The following is a 17,688-nucleotide window of genomic DNA, read 5'->3' as shown; positions in this document are numbered from 1 at the left end:
TTTTCAAGATCTATTCAGTTGTTAAAAAACAAAGGAAATAGTTAAACAGGTTATAAAGTATAAAATAGATTATATGGTAATTCAATACAGGGGGAAAAAAGACATAGAGAAAGGCACCAAACTATTCGTCAGCATTTTATTTACATAGTAGAGCAAATGTTTACTTTCTTCTCTACACTTTTGTTAAGTCAGGGACTTGTGTGTGCCTAGGCTGGCTTGAGATAGGTGATCCTCATGCCTCAACTTCTGGAGTATTAGGATTACAGCTGTCGTTCACTATTCCTGGCCCTTTACATTTTTTATTACATTTCCTATAATAAACACAAATTATTTTCCTAACAAGGTTATGTTTTGAAAGAATCACACCTTAACTCAGTAGCTGTTTATTCTGAGGAATCCGACCTGAGACACCGACGCACAGTGATGTTCCTAGTGATGTCACACACAGCAGCAAAGGCGTGTAGAACGTATGTGTACGTACAGAAGAGCTGTTATAACTCACTAATGCTCTGAAATACCGCTGAAAGTTTTCAAAAATGATGCGGGGTGAAAATGTTTTGTGAAAATGCTGGGTGGTGCACTCTTCCATCCCAGTTATAGAGGCAGATAGAGGGAGGCGATCTTGTTTGAGTTCAAGCTTACTTAGTGAGTTCCAGACCAGCCAGGGCTACATAGTGAGAGCCTGTCTCAGGAAGGAAAATAAAAACAAAAATCACAAACACTGAAACAGAAATTCGGGTGGTGGAGGAGACATGACTTAGTGGTTAAGAATGCTTTCAGTGGTTAAGAATGCTTTTGCAGAGGACCTGCATTTGATACCTAGCACCCCCACGGCAGCTCACAACCATCTGAAACTCAACTTCCCAGGGATCTGAGCCTCCACCATTACCAAGCACACATGTGGTGCTCACACATACACATAGGCAAAACACTCATACACATGAAAAAAAAGAAAAAAACCAGAGTATTTAAGAACACAAACACACAAATGCTCACAGCAAATAAACTGCAACCATGTCCTGAAATCTGCCAATTCAAGTGCATGATTTCAACCCTATGAGTTCTATTTGGTTATCTCCCCTACCTAGCCAAGACCCATGAAACCTGTAGCCATGGTCTGGCTCTCCAGAGCCTCCAGTGGAGTGGAGCTAGGGAAGGATTCCATCACACTTTGGGAACTTGGCTCCAGACCCAAGTCAGTTCTTCTAGTCTTCTTCTTTCTTAGTTTGGTCTTAGTACAAATCCTCTTTTGATGGATTTTCAATTATTTCTTTTGTGTTTTAATTCCCCTCTTGAATTCAAGTTTAAGCTACTAGTATCTGGCAATGCTAGAGACAGAACCAAACACCCCTCACATGCCAGTCAAGTGCTCTACTGATGAGCCCCATTTGGTTAATCAACAGTGTATTTTGAGAGAGCCATGTGGGCATCTACTGAGGTAGATCCAAGAACTGCAAAAACACAAAATGTTAGGTAGTAAGCCAAATAATCAAACAGTGTTTTAAATAATTAACTAAGGTTTGTTGAACTGTTATAGTAAGCCATAACTAATTTCAATTAATGTCATATCCTTTTCAATGGGACTTGCTAATGTTTTGAGATAAATGATTATTAATTCAGAACTACAGGGAAGTGAATTTTTTTCCACTGAAATCAATAGGAATTTCCAAGAAATTTCAAAATTAACTCTGGTAAAAATAAGTCTACATTATATACACATATAATATTGTTTGAGTTCAAGCTTATTACTTAGTGAAGACCAGTCAGGGCTATACAGTGAGACGCTGTCTCAGAAAATGTTCACACTTGCGTGCGCACACACACACACACACACACACACACACACACACACACACGGTGCACGCGCACACACACCCTTTTAGTGGCTGGACGCCTTTTAAAACTCAATTAACTTTCCAAAGACAATCACATATAATAAGAGCAGGAGGACAAAGAATGTCAATTGCTTAATATGCCCCCTTCTTACCTAATAGAATTTTGACTTTACTCAGGTAAGTGACATGATCAGAGGCCATCTTAATTAAAAAGCTTGTGCTTTGATCACAAAAAGGGCAATGAACAAGGAATTAAACCACCAATAAAAGACAAAGTTGAACCAAGGACCATGTATGGATATAACCTAGAACCCTTGCTTGGATGTAGCCCATGGTAGCTCAGTATCCAAGTGGGTACCTAGTAAGGGGAACAAGGACTATTTCTGACATGAACCTAATTGCTGGCTCTTTGACCTCCCCCACTCCACCCGAGGGAGGAGCAGCCCTGCTAGGCCACAGAGGAGGACTTTGCAGCCAGGCCTGAAGATACCTGATAAGCTAGGGTCAGATGTAAGGGTATGAGGACTTCCCCTATCCATGGACTTACAAAGGTATAGGGAGAAGATGAAGGAGGGAGGGTGGGAATGGGAGGGAGGGCTACAGCTGGGATACAAAGTTAATAAACTGTAACTAATATTAAAAAAATAAAAATTTAATTAAAAAAAGACAAAGTTGGAACGATCAAATACATTAGCACATTGTGATCTGTGAACTATTTTATCAGGACTATTTTCAATTTATAAATAACTTTTAGTTAAAAGTTGAGGTTAAAAGATTTACCTGAAATGAACAGATTCAAACCTTACCCCTTCTCAGACTTCTACTCCCAGTTCTCTCATACATGCTATTTTTCTAGAAAGGCAACTAACACCTTATCTTTTCAAAATCCCAGATGTAAAACAAATTGTTGCCAAGCACAGAGATACATGCCTCAATTCCAGCACCAGGGAGGCAGAGGCAGGTAGATCTCTGGAAATTCAAGGCCAGCCTGGTTTTCTACATAGCTAGCTTCAAGATAGTAAGGGCTACATAAAGAGACCCCTTTTCAAAAACAATAACCAAACAAAGAAACAAAAAATAAATAAATCAGACTTATCCAGATTAAATAAATATTCTACATTTAAAAACATGAGGGGGGGGGAGTGTACAGACTAAATTTTAAAAACGTAGGATAACTATGCTTTAAAAGTAAGTATTAAGTCCATGTTTATATAGTAAGAGACATCTGCCAAAATAATAATCCAAATGAAGTGTGGGAAGCAAAGCTATATTTTCTGATTCAATTACCAGATCCTATTGAAGATACTAATGTCACAAATTAATAAGTAGCAGTGCCATGCCCTGTTTGTAAATTATTTCCTTGGGCATATTTCTTAATACAATCCTGAAAGCTTAACATTATGTATGATGCTCAAAATAGCAAAGAATGAGAAAAAAAATGGAAAATAGCAAAGAAAGAGAAAAAAAATGGAAATTGAACTTGATAATCGTTGCTGCCGTTGTCAGTAATACAAACGAAACATCCCAACTTTCATTTTGGACAAGACCAGTATATTTCTGTATTCAGCAGAGCTGTGATAGTTCACCTTCCTAATAGGCCTTAGTAGCATCTTCTCAGTGGTCAAAAATTACATGACTAAGTCATTACACCTCAAAGTTCACTCTGCCATCGAGTCCTCCCTGCACCACACACACACACACACACACACACACACACACACACACACACACACGAAGGTTGTGGAATTTCTTGATTAAAACAGCTTTACTCTTTATCCAGAATAAAAGAGCAAGGAACTCAAAAGCTCTGCAAGAGACAAGGAGTGAGCCACCCTGGACTGAACCATTCATCCATCCTCGGGAAGCTCTGTCCAACGCTTAGGTGAGGAGGATGCGGCTTATCTTTTTTCATAATCTTAAGAGAGGGTCTGCAGCAATCCATAAAAGCAAATGCCACCGAGGACCAGAGAAGCCTTGGATGCTTGACAGGGGTCTCTAGCTGAGGTCTCCTCATTTGTCAGCTCACCTCGAAGATAATGATGAAAACTACCGATTGCTCTGCAACCCTCTGCTGCCACAAGTACAACAGTAATTGATCCTTTCAGAGGGTTTGTAGGTTACACCTACGTAACCTTGTTAGGGTACTGGCGCTTCGATAACCCATCATGCCTACGGAAAGAACAGTAAGAGGAACACCTGTTCTACAGTCACAGCACAACCACGGCCACAGCCCAAGTGGCCGCCGCACAGAGATCCACTTTCTGTCGCGACCTAAGCTAAAACCACCTCAAGGGTCCTACTTCCCGCTAGGTGACAGCAACTCCCGCGCTTCTCGACTTCCGGGTACGCTTGCGGCCCCGCCCACCACCCGGCTTCCGGAAACGAGCTCCGCCCTCCGGTCCACGCGCTGGAATCGCTCGGCCCCCGCCCCTTCCGGGAAGCCAGCTGCTGGGAAAACTAGCGGCGGCCCCGGCCTCGGCCCCGGCTCTGACTTACCTCGGAGTCGCTTTCGTTTCCGCGGCCACGTAGCCCCGTAGCCCAGGTGAGGACGGACGGGCGAGGAGCGTCAGGAGCAGCCCTCGCCGCGGCTGCCGGGCCGTCTCCAGGACCCCGAGGAGGACGCCACCCAGCCGGGTGCCGGAGAGGCGCCCAGGCTCGCCGCGGCCTCCTGCCTCCCGCCGCGTGCACCGCGCTCCTCGGAGGGCCCGCGCGGCCCCTCGACACCCGGGGGGGGGGGCTGAGCGGCACCGACACCCGCGCTCCCGAGGCCGCTCCTGGGGCCGCTCGTCCGCCTCTACCGAGCTCCGCTTGGGCGGCGCCGGGCTGCGTCCGCCCCTGTCTCCGCCTCTGCTCACGCCCTGGGGCGGTGTGTACCGGCGAGCGCCAGCCTTCTAGCTGGGCACGGAGCTGCCCTGAACGGGGCAGGGTAGCGCCCTGGATCCCGGAGGCCTGCCCGCGAAAAAAAAAATGGCATTCTGGCCTTGCTCTCTAGCTAGTTCCAAGAATCAGAGCTGCTCTGTCAGGGCGGAGGCGGCTTGGCCGGTTGGAAAACACTGTGTGTGACAGGGGTGATTGAGGACTTTGTGGGCCCAGCGGTGACAGGCAAATGATCGTTCATCTGCCACGCAGGCTGTGGAGGAAGAAATGTGGTTAATTTGTAGCCATCTAAAATAGTAATTGTGACATCTCAAGCGAAAAATAGTGTTGCTACAGGTGTCATTAAGAAGCAACTTGTTGCCCTCTGCACTTTGCCCTTGCTCCTCTCTCCCTTCGTTACCCTGCTTCTCCCCACTCTCTATCTCTCCTGATCTGCTCTGTCCTTTCTTTCTGTGTCTCTCCTCTTCCCCCCTTTCTGCGTGCACTTTTCCTCTCTTCCCCTCCCGCGCCGCTCCAATAAACCATCATTTCAATAATAATAATAATAATAATAATAATAATAATAATAATATAATAATAAAGTAGAAGAAATAACTTGCTGGGCTGAAGAGATGGCTCAGAAGTTAAGAACACTGGCTGTTCTAAAGGTCCTGAGTTCAATTCCCAACAACCACACGGATAGTAACCATTTGTAGTGAGATCTGGTGCCCTCTTCAGGCGTGCAGGCAGAACACTGTGTAAACAATTTTTTTAAAAAAGGAAGCAAGGTGCACGATAATACAATGATCACTTATTGTCAGTTCATAACTATGTCAATAGAATCACAAAAGACACGACAAAAGAATTTAATTAAAGCATACACACAACCACCACTTTAAGAAAATTCATAGCCCTTTAACAGATACCTCACTGTACTGGCTGGTTTTGTGTGTCAACTTGACACAAGCTGGAGTCATCAAAGAGGAATGGGCCTCAGTTGAGGAAATGCCTCCATGAGATCCAGCTGTAGGACACTGTCTCAATTAGTGATTCGATGTGGGAGGGCCCAGCCTGTGGTGGGTGGTTCCATCCCAGGACTGGTGTTCCTGGGTTCTATGAAAAAGCAGGCTGAGCAAACCATGGGGAGCAAGTCAGTAAGCAGCACCCCTCCATGGCTTCTGCATCAGCTCCTGCCTCCATGTTCCAGCCCTGCTTGAGATCCTGTCCTGTCTTTCTGCAGTGATGGGTTGTGATCTGGAAGTAGAAGCTGAATAAACCCTTTTCTCCCCAACTGGCTTTTTGGTCATGGTGTTTTGGTGCAGCAGTAGAAGCCCTAACTAACACACTCATGATGCAGATAAGCTTTAAAAAAGATGCTCAATGTCATATGGCGTTAGGGGAAACTCTGCTTTGACGTAAACTACACATAAATGGCCAAAATCCCAAACATTCACAAATGCTGCTGAAAATGTACAATAACCAAAACTCACTCTTGCAAAGAATGCAAAATGTTCTGGTTACTATGTGATTTAGCAGCTTTAAACAGGTATGTAAGTTGAGTGTGGTTTTTTTTGGAGGGGGCGATGTTGGATGTGTGTGTGCAAACCTGTACATATGTGGAGGCCAAATCCACCCACAGAATCTTCCTTTCACTATGCACCCTTTTGTTTTCCAGACCAGGTCTCACATTAACCTTTAGCATGTGGAGTAGGCTAAGCTGGCTAGCCAGTGAGCCTCAAGGTCCTGCCTATCTTTGCCTCTGGCACTGGCATCAGGAGTGTCACCATGGCCAGGATTTTTACACAGGTTATGGGGACTGAATTCAGGTCCATATGTTTGCATGGCAAGCACTTTGCTGAAGGACCCATGAGCTGTCTTCTCCAGGTCCCTGTACCCAGGTTAGGTGTTTGGTTTTGTTTGTCTTTAAGATTTGTTATTTTTGTTTTTTGAGTGTATCTAATTGAGTGCAGATTCTCCTGGAGGCCACAGAAAAGCATCAGGTCTCTTGGAGCTGGAGTTACAGATGAGCTGTCTAATGTGGGTCTGGGAGCCAAACCCAGCGGTCCTCTGTAAGAGTAGTATGTACTTTTAACAGCTGACTCGTATCTCCAGCCCCTGTATCTTAAATTTCTAAAGGTTTATATGTATGAGTGTTTTGATTGCATGTTTGTGCACCACTGGCATGCCTGGTGCTCATGGAGGTCAGAAAAGGGCATCAGAACTCCTGGAAGTGGAGTTATGGATGGTTGTGAGTCATAATGTGAGTGCTGAGATTGAAACCCAGGTTCTCTTCAGGAACAAACACTGAGCTGTCTCTCCCATTCTTGTTTCCGTGTTTTTGCAGCAACTTTTATTAATTGCCAAAACTTAAAAGCAAATGAGTTACTTTTCAATAGCTCTAGTAAATCTACGCAATGGAATACTACTTGACACTAAAATGAATTACAGAATTAAAAAAAGAATTTGATGTGGGTTTTTTGCATATTTCTAAGTAAAAGAAGTCAATCTTTAAAAACTATACAATGTATGATTTCAAATGTGACATCCTCAGTGGGCGGGAAGCTATGAGGATTCTACAAAAGCCAGTGGTTGCCATGAGTTTTCAGGAAAGAAGGACATATAAGTAAAGCATAGGAGATTATTTTTAACAGCTGAAACTATTTCATCCGATTACAGGTCCATGGATACCTGTCATGGCATGTATTGGTCCAGAAAGGCAGAACCAAAAAGATGGAAAGGAAGATAGAAAGATGGGAGTAGTTCTCTCTTCTCTTGCTTACTCTTTTCTTTCTGCAGTTTCTCCCTCTCCTTTGCTCTCCCCCTTCCCCTGCATGGTGGCTTTTGATATACGAGCATTTGTATAATATACACATAAAAAAAAAAAGAAAGATGGAAGTAGATGTTTTTAGGGAAACTGGACTGTGAAATTACTGAAAGGTTGATAATGTGGCTTTGCAGAGTATTGGTAGGTTTTGTTACTGTTAACATCTTAATAAGTCTAACTTAAATTACAAGTTAACTTGAGAGAGTCGGAAAAAGTTCTGTACTACTTGAGGTTTCAAGCATTCACTAGGCTACTTGAGGTATATACCCCATGAATAAGGAGGTACTTATTTTCTCCTTTTTTGCTTTGTCTTTCTAGGGATTTATCAAAGATGCTGACCTATTAAAAAAGTAAGGTTTTTATTTTCTATTTTCAGGTTCATTGACTTCTGCTATCTTTATTATTTCCATCTGTTTGTGGTGGCCATTTCCTTTCCCTGGGTAGCATTGAATTTATAGTTTATTGCTTTAAGACTTCCTTTTCTAGTGAACACATTTTAATGCTATACTTTCCCTTAGTCCTCCTTCACCTACATCCCAGATATTTTCACATATTTTATTTCTCCTAAGTTAAAATAATGCCAACTCTTCTTTTGATCCACAAATCATTGGCAATACTGTTGTTTATTTTCCCAGTGTGTAGCATTTTTTTTTTCCTTTTGAGACTGGGTCTTGGCATGTAGACTTGCTGACCTGGAACTCGACGTGTGGGCCAGGCGGACTTTGAAATCAGAGATCTGCTTGCCTCTGCCTCCTGGGTTCTAGATTAAAGGTGTGCACCACCATTCCAGACTTCCGCTATATTTTCATTGGTTTCTAGTTTAGTTTTGTGTTAAAGTAGAGCATTTTTTGTGCAATTCTAATTCTACATGGCTGTAACTTAGGATGAATGTTCCATGTGTTCTTTGAAACCATATACATTTTGTTTTGTTGAGTAGAGCGTTCCATAAGTGTCAATTGGAACCAGCTAGCTCATATTTTTCAATAATTTTATGTCCTTACTGTTTTTCTGCCTCTCGCTCTACCTATTACTGAAATGAGTGATTTCTGATGCTAATTCTAGTCACCTGAATTACCCTCCCTTTTGGGACTGGTGGAAGATACTTTCAAGTGTTAGTCTTTTGTTTATAAGCTTTAAAAAAAAAGATTTATTTTATGTGTATGAGTGTTTGTCTGCATGTATGCAGTGTTCATGGAGTCCAGAAAAGGGTATTGGATCTACTGGAACTGTAGCTACAGATAGTTGTGAGCTGCTATGTGGGTTCAGAGAACCAAATCCTAGTCCTCTGCAATAGCATCAAGTGCGTTTAACTCCGGAGCCATATTTCCAGCCATGTCTTTAGGTTTTAATAGCTTTCTCGTGATATATCTGAGTATGGATTGTCAGTTGTATTGTGATCATTGTGTTTTTATAGCCTCCATTCCTTTACTGAGACTTTCCTTTTTATTTTTTTCTTCATTTGCTTGATGGATTTTGTGATTCACCATTAAAAAATGTTTTGTTTGTTTGTTTTGGGTTTTTGTTGTTGTTTTGTGTTAAGCAACAGAATTTCATTGTCTCACAGTTATAGAGGCTGAAAGTTTGAACTCAGGGTGTCACATGGTTAGTTCCTTTCAGAGTTTTTGATTTCTCTCAGTTAATGCTGACCTTGGGCAATCCTTGATGTTCCTTGCCTTTTAGCTTTATCATTTGATTTCACTTGGTTCTTCCTCAAATGGCTTTTCTTCTGGATCTCCCCTCTTCCTCAAATCTTCTATATCCTTGTAGAATGACATCAGTCATTGAATTTAGGGTCACCATAAGTACAGGATAGTCTCCCAAGATCCTTAATTACCCTTGTAAAGATCCTCTTTCCAGATGTAGTTTCTCAGGTATTAAAGGTTAGAATGTATGGATATCTTTTTGGTAGAACATAGTTCAGTCCACTACAAAGCATGCATTACATAATACATATACAATTTTAAGTGTTTAATGTCCTTCATTTTGATAAATAGATGTAGTAGATTACCTGCCACTATAATCATGATTCAGAAGCCCTCTGGCAGCCTTAGGAAGTTCTCCACAATTTTTTTCTTTTTTAAATATAATTTTTTTATTTATTACAATTTAATCGCTTTGTATCCCAGCTTAGCCCCACCTTCATCCCCTCCCAGTCCCGCCCTCCCTCCTTCCCTCCTTCCTCTCCCATACCCTTTCCCCAGTCCACTGATAGTGGAGGACCCCCTCCCCTTCCATCTGACCCTAGCCTATCAGGGCTGTCTTTCATAGTCTTCCTTTGTGGCCTGGTCAGGCTGCTCCCCCATCAGGTGGAGGTGATCAAAGAACCAGCCACTGAGTTCATGTCAGAGACAGCCCCTGCACCCCTTATGAGCCCATTTGGAGACTGAGCTGCCACCGGCTACCTCTGTGCAGGCTTATCTCCATGAATGGTCCTTGGTTGAAGTGTCAGTCTTAGAAAAGACCCCTAGGCCCAAATTTATTGGTTCTGTTCCTCTCCTTGTGGAGCTCCAGACCCTTCCAGGTCTTTCTTTCTCCCCCTTCTTTCATATGATTCTCTGCACTCTGCCCAAAGTTTGGCTATGAGTCTCAGCATCTGCTTTAATACCCTGCTGGGTAGAGTCTTTCAGAAGCCCTCTGTGGTAGGCTCCTATCTTGTCCCTTATTTTCACCTTCTTCTGATGTCTATTCTATTTGCCTTTCTGAATGAAGATTGAGCATCTTACCTCCTTCTTGCTTAGCTTTAGGTGTACAGATTTTAGTATGATTATCCTATATTATTATCTAATACCCACTTATAAGTGAATATATACCATGTGTGTCTTTCTGCTTCTGGGATAGCTCACTCAGAATGATCTTTTCTAGTTCCCACCATTTGCCTGCAAATTTCATGATTTCCTTGTTTTTAATTGCTGAGTAGTATTCCATTGTGTAAATGTACCACAATTTCTGCATCCATTCCTCAACTGAGGGACATTTGGGTTGTTTCCAGATTCTGCCTATTATGAATAAAGCTGCTATGAACATGGTTGAGCAAATGTCCTTGTATACTTGAGCATCTTTAGGATATATGCCTAGGAGTAGTACAGGTGGATCTTGAGGTGGCACTATTCCTAATTGTTTGAGAAAGTGCTAAATTGATTTCCATAGTGGTTATACAAGTTTACATTCCCACCAGCAATGGAGGAGGGTTCCCTTTCTCCACAGCCTCTCCAGCATGTGTTGTCACTTGAGATTTTTTATCTCAGCTATGGGTATAAGGTGAAATCTCAGGGTCGTTTTGTTTTGCATTTCCCTGATGAATAAGGACATTGAGCATTTCTTTAAGTGTTTGCCATTCGATATTCCTCTATTGAGAATTCTCTGTTTAGCTCTGCACACAATTTTTTAATTGGATTACTTGATTTGTTGCTGTTTAACTTTTTGAGTTCTTTATATATTCTCTATATTAGCCCTCTGTCAGATATAGGGTTGGTGAAGATCCTTTCCCAATCCGTATGCTGTCATTTGTTCTGGCGACAGTGTCCTTTGCGTTACAGAAAGTTTTCAGTTTCATGAGGTCCCATTAATCGATTGTTGATCTTAGAGCCTGTGCTGTTGGTGTTCTGTTTGGGAAGTTCTCTCCTGTGCCAGTGAGTTCAAGGCTCTTCCCTACTTTTTCTCATAACTAGTTTAGTGTGTCTGTTTTATGTTGAGATCTTTGATCCACTTGGACTTTAGTTTTGTGCAGGGTGATAAGTATGGATCTATTTGGATTTTTCTACATGTACATACCAGTTAGACCAGCACCATTTGTTGAAGATGCTATCTTTTTTCCATTGTATGGTTTTGGCATCTTTGTCAAAAATCATATTTCCATAAGTATATGGGTTTATTTCTGGGTCTTCTATTCTAGTCCATTGATCCACCAGCCTGTTTCTATGCCATTACCATGCAGTTTTTTTTTTTTTTTTATTACTGTTGCTTTAGAGTACAGCTTGAGATCAGGGATGGAGATACCTCCAGAAGATCTTTTATTGTAGAGGATTGTTTTAGCGATTCTGGGATTCTTGTTATTGCATGTAAAGTTGAGAATTTTTCTTTCAAGGTCTGTACAGAATTGTGTTGGTACTTTGATGGGAATTGCAATGAATCAATAGATTGCTTTTGGTAAGATGGCCATTTTTACTATGTTAATCCTGCCAAGCCATGAGTATGGGAGATCTTTCCATCTTCTGATATCTTCTATTTCTTTCTTCAGAGACTGGAAGTTTTTTCATATAAGTCTTTGACTTGCTTGGTTAGAGTTACACCAAGGTACTTTATTCCTTTGTGGTTACTGTGAAGGGTGTTGTTTCCCTAATTTCTTTCTCAGCCCATTTGTCCTCTGTATATAGGAGGGCTACTGATTTTTTCGGGTTAATTTTGTATCCAGCCACTTTGCTGAAGGTGTTTAGCAGCTGTAGGGGTTCTCCACAATTTTATGGTCTCTCTTTTCACCCCAATCCATAAATCTTTCTGTTAGTGTAATTAGCCTTTTCCATAATGCCCAAGAAGTAAAATATAAATACATATACAATGCGCTGTCCTTTGTATCTGGCTTCTTTGACTTAGCAGAATGCTTCTGTGAATCATCCATGTTAAATGTATAAATGGAATCAATACGTTTGAAAATGTTTGAACTTGAATATCAGTTGTAGAAATAGTACAGTGAATACTCTTCCCTTAGCTTACAATTGTGAACATTTTGCCATGCTTGTGTTGTCTTTCTCTAATGCTTCATGCACCTTCATTTTTGTAAGCCACTGCCTAAATTGTATCTTGCAAGGACAAGGATATTGTATAATAGCACTTTTCTAACTGCTACAGTGAATGTATTGTAAAGTTTTTGTTTTAAAGTCTGCCATATGAATATACTCTTCTGTATAAATATCAAGACCCAAAACATTACTGTTCAGAGATGAGTAATGCCTACCTAATATCTCAGTTAGCATCTTTAATTATTTTTCTTCCCATGCAAGTTGAAACTTACTGGCACTTTGAATGCCAAGTAATTTTGGATTGCATTATGAATGTTTTGAGCATTATGTTATGTAAGGCTGGGTGCTAGTCAATATCTCTGAGGAATGCTGTTAGTTTTGTTCGGTCTGGATACTAAGATGGTGAGGATTATGCCACAAGTTACATTATGTACACATGCATCTGATCTTTGTTCCATGTGTTCAGTGGCCCAAACACACCTTTGTATCTATATAAACTTCATAGTGCTGCCTTCCTCTGTTTATTTTTCTTCCTCCTTATTGTCTACCCAGTACTTTCTGCTTCTAGTGGACTTCTGTTTTCAGTCTGCATGCAGAAAGCTAGGGCTTTTGCGTCCTACTCCCACTTGCTTCCACAAGTGCACCCTGTCTAGAGTCAAGATATAGAAAGAGAGAGCAAAGCAGAAAGCAGGGAAGATTTGATTCAAACTCCTATCAATTGAAGTTTTATGTCTTCAGGGTTTCAGTTATTGTGACACTTGTTATGACTACGGGATTTCTGTAAAACCAAGCAAAACTTCATATTGAGATACTTTTACTGGTGTCTTAACTAGGGTTTCTATTGCTGTGAAAAGACACCATGACCAGAGAAACTCTTATATGGAAACATTTAATTGAGGCTGACTTATAGATCAGAGATTTAGCCTGTCATTGTCATGATATAGCAACACACAGGTAGACATGGTGCTGGAGAGGTAGCTGAGAGTTCTGCATCTGGATTTCAGGTACTAGGAAGAGAGAGTGACACTGAGCCTGGCTTGAGCTTCTGAAACCTCAAAGCCACCCCCAGTGACATACTTCCTCCAACAATGCCACATCCAGTTCAAGAAGTCCACGCATCCTAATAGTGCCACTCCCTGTGGACATATGGGGCCAGTTTTATTCCAACTACAACTAGTAATTGAAAAAAAATTCAAAGAACAAATTATTTTATTAGTATTATTATTTTGGTTTTTGAAGACGGGGTTTCTCTGTATAATCTTGGCTGTCTTGGAACTCACTATATAGACCAGGCTGACCATGAACTCAGAGATCTGCTCGTCTCTGCCTCCCAAGAACTGGGATTAAAGGTGTATGCTACCACAGCCTGGCATGAGTTAATTCTTAATCTATCTAGTTCAGGGTTATATATAGAAAAGAAGACTAGACTTTCCAATTTACTCTTTGATACTGCTCTTCATATGAAAATTAGACAAGGATAAAAAGTGAAACTACATGCTAACTCAGCAACATCAATATAAAACTTTTTTCCTCATCAAAATGAACATTTTCAAATTTATTTTCTTATATAATACACCCCAACCACAGCTTCCCTTTCCCATACTCCTACCAGTCTCCTACACACACACACAGCTCCCCTTCTCCTTTAGATCCACTGCTCCTCCATTTCCCTTCAGAAAAGAGCAGGTCTCCAAGGGATATCAACTGAAGTTGGCATACCAAGATGCATTAAGTCTAGGCAAAAACTCACATTTCAAGGCTGGACAAGGTAACCCAGTAGGAGGTAAAGGGTCCCAGGAACAGGTGAAAGAGTCAGGGATACCCCACTCCCATTGTTAGTCCCACAATCCCCCCCCCCAAGTAAACAACCATAACATGAATGCAGAAGACCTAGTGCAGACCCATGCAGGCTTCATGATTGCCACTTAAGTCTCTGTGAGCCCCTATGGGCCATGCTTAGTTGATTCTGTGGGTGGTGTTTTCATATTGTCCTCAACCACTCTGGCTACTACAATCTTTCCTCCCTCTCTTCTGTGGGTTTTCCTGAGTTCCACCTTATGTTTGGCTGTGGGTTTCAGCATCTGCTCCCATCAGCTGCTGGGAAGTTTCTCTGATGACAGCTGGGCTAGGCACCAATCTATGAGTTTAGCAGAATATCATTAGGAATCATTTCATTGACTTGGGGGGGGGGGCGTTAAACCAGTCATGTTTGGTTCTACCATAGGTCTCTGGGCCATCCAGCTTCTTGTTCCTGGTCATTCACACACTGTTGGGCATGGGTTTCCTCTCATGGCTACCTCACTGAAGGTGTTTGTTTTAGCTTGGGTTTTATTGCTGTGAAGAGAAACTGTGACCATTATTGTTATGGTGGGAAATATGGCAGCATGCAAGCAGACATGGTTCTGGAGGAGCCAAGAGTTCTTTATCTTGATCCACAGGAGCAGAAGGAGGCTGTGCCACACTGAGTGTAGCTTAAGCATAGGAGACCTCAAAGCATGCCTCTGCAGTGGTGCATTTCCTCCAGCAGGGCCACACCTGCTCCACACTTCCTAGTAGTACCACTCCCTATGGACCAAGCCTTTAAACACATAAACCTATAGGGGCCATACCTACTCAAAGCAACACAGTGTTTATCAGCTATAGGAGTCCCTAGGTAGAATTTGGGGGGTCACTTATGCATCATATCATTTGCAAATAATGCTACTCTTAACTTTGTCCTGTCCTATTTTTATCCCCTTACTCTTCTTCAGTTGTCTTATTGCTCTAGCTAAAACTTCAAGTACTATATTGAATAGATACGGAGAGAATGGACAGCATTGTCTTGTTCCTGATTATAGTGGAGTTGCTTGAGTTTCTGTCCATTTAATTTGTTGGCTATACCTTGCTGTAAATTGCCTTTATTATGTTGAAGTATGTCCCAGCATCTGTAATCTCTCCAAGACTTTTATCCTGAAGACGGATTGTATTTTGTCAAAGGCCTTTTCAGCCTCCAGTGACATGATCATGTGTGTTGTTGATGTTTTTTCTTTCAGTTTATATATATGGTGGGTTACTCTGGCTGATTTTTGTGTGTTGAACCATCCCTGCATCACCAACCCTACTTGATCGTAGTGGATGGTCTTTTATATGTGTTCTTAGATTCAGTTTGCAAGTATTTTGCTGAGTATTTTTACATCTATGTTCATAAGGGATATTGGATTGTAATTCTTTCTTGAATCTTTGCAGGGGTTGCATATCAGGGAGATTGTAGCCTCATAAAATGAATTCAGCGATGTTCCTTCTGTGTCTATGTTGTGGAATAATTTGAGAAGTATTAGTGTTAACTCTTCTTTGAAAGTTTGGTAGAATTCTGCATGAAAACTGTTTGGCCCTAGGCTCTTTTTGATTGGGAGACTTTTAATGACTCTTTTGATGGGTTATATGTCTATTTAAGTTGTTTATCTGAACTTGATTTAACTTTGGTGAGAGGTAGCTATTGAGAAAATTATCTATTTCTTTTAAGTTTTTGAATTTTGTTTTTAAAGTATGACCTAATGATTCTTTGGATTTCTTCAATATCTGTTATTTTGTCCTTCCTTTCATTTGTGATTTTGTTAATTTGAATATTCTTTCTTTGTAATTTAATTAGGTTGGAACAAGTTTTGTCTATCTTGATTTTCTAAAAGAACCAACTTTTTTATTGATCTTTGTATTCTTATTTCTATTTTACTGATTTCAGCCCTTTGTTTATTTCCTGCATTCTACTTCTCTTGGGTGTGCTTGCTTCTTTTTGTTCGAGAGCTTTCAGGTGTGTTGTTAAGTTGCTAGTATGAGATCTCTCCAATTTCTTTATGTGGGCACTCATGCTATGAACTTTCCTTTTAGCACCACTTTCATTGTGTCCCATAAGTTTGGGTATGTTGTGTGTTCGTTTTCATTGAATTCCAGGAAATCTTCTGTTTCTTTATTTCTGCCTTAACTCAGTAGTCATTCAGTAGAGAGTTATTCAGTTTCCATGAGTTTGTGGGCTTTCTCTTGTTTCTGTTGTTGTTCTTGAAATCAGGCTTAATCTATGATAACCTGATAAAAAGCAGGGAGTCATTTCAATTTTTTTTTTCTCTTGAGGCTTGTTTTGTGACCTAGTTTGTGGTTTATTTTGGAGAAAGCTCTGTGAGGTGCTGAGAAGAATGTATATTGTTTTGTGTTTGGATGAAATGTTGTGTAGATATCTGTTAGGTCCATTTGGTTTATAATGTCTATTAACTCCCATTATTCTCTGTTTTGGTTTTGTCAGGATGAACTGAATGGTGATGAGAGTGGGTTTTTGAAGTCTTCCACTATCTATATATAAGGGTCAATGTGTGACTTAAGCTTTAGAAATTCTTCTTTTACAAATGTGGATTTCCTTGTGTTTGGGGCATAGATGTTAAGAATTGAAACATCATCTCTGGGGGTTTTTCTTTTGATTAGTATGAAGAGTCCTTCCCCATCTCTTTTGATTGATTTTAGTTTGAAGTCTGTTTTGTTTGATATTAGAATGGCTACACAAGCTTGCTTCCTGGGTCCATTTGCTTGGAAGATCTTTTTCAACTGTTTGCTCTGAGGTGATATCTATCTTTGATATTGAGGTATGTTTCTTGTATGCAACATAAGGATGGATCCTGTTTTTGCATCCATCTGTTAGTCTATGTCTTTATTGGGGAATGGAGTACATTGATAGAGATATCAATGACCAGTGATTATTAATTCCTGTTATTTTGTTGTTGGTGGTGGTGGTGATGGTATGTGCTTCCTTTTAGTTTTGTTGGTGTGAGGTTACTTATTTTCTGTGTTTTCATGGGCATAGTTAACCTTTTTGGGCTTTAGTTTTCTTTCTAGTATCTTCTGTTGGGCTGGATTTATAATAAATATTGTTTAAATTTGATTTTTATCATGGAATATCTTGCTTTCTCTCTCTGTGGCAATTGAAAGTTTTTCTGGGTATAGTAGTCTGGGCTGGGATCTGTGGTCTTAGAGTCTGCATGACATCTGTTCAGGCCCTTCTGGCTTTTAGAGTCTCCACTGATGAGTTGGGTGTAATTCTAGTAGCTCTACCTTCACATTGTTCTGTATGTTTAGTATTTTGATTATTATGTGGTAAAGGGACTTTTCTGGGCCAATCTAGTTGGTGTTTGCCTCTTGTACCTTTATAAGCACCTCTTTCTTTAGCTTAGGAAGAATTTCTTCTGTGATTTTGTTGAAAATGGTTTCTCGACCATTGAGCTGGGACTCTTCTCCTTTTTCTATTTCTGTTCTTTGGTTTGCTCTTTTGATAGTGTCCCAGAATGTTTGTGTCAGAAATTTTTTATATTTAACATTTTTGACTGATATATCCATTTCTTTTATCATATCTTCAATGCCTGAGATTCTCTCTGTGTCTCTAGTATTCTGTTGTTGATGCTTGTGTCTGTAGATTCTG

The 17,688-nt window shown here is 40.8% G+C and overlaps 1 protein-coding gene and 1 long non-coding RNA gene across 4 annotated transcripts in view; one reads left to right on the top strand and one right to left on the bottom strand.

Annotated features, from left to right (window-relative positions):
* Ripk1 (receptor interacting serine/threonine kinase 1) overlaps window positions 1–4,645 on the bottom strand; it is a 34,351-nt gene extending 29,706 nt beyond the window's left edge. Inside the window, exon 1 of the mRNA XM_055595244.1 lies at window positions 4,332–4,645. The gene's annotated coding sequence lies outside the window, so the exon portion shown is untranslated. The remainder of the gene's footprint in view (window positions 1–4,331) is intronic.
* Window positions 4,287–17,688, top strand: part of LOC129667557 (uncharacterized) — a 27,752-nt gene continuing 14,350 nt past the window's right edge. For 2 of the 3 annotated variants that reach the window (XR_008718757.1, XR_008718758.1), the window contains exons 1-2: window positions 4,287–4,377; window positions 7,834–7,865. This is a non-coding gene — a long non-coding RNA (uncharacterized LOC129667557). The remainder of the gene's footprint in view (window positions 4,378–7,833; window positions 7,866–17,688) is intronic. The other variant, XR_008718759.1, reaches the window with a different exon arrangement.

The sequence above is a fragment of the Psammomys obesus genome, unplaced genomic scaffold (assembly GCF_907164565.1).
Source record: "Psammomys obesus unplaced genomic scaffold, mPsaObe1.curated_primary_1811, whole genome shotgun sequence".
NCBI classification, from domain to species: domain Eukaryota; kingdom Metazoa; phylum Chordata; class Mammalia; order Rodentia; family Muridae; genus Psammomys; species Psammomys obesus.
This window is presented reverse-complemented; position numbering and strand designations above follow the sequence as displayed.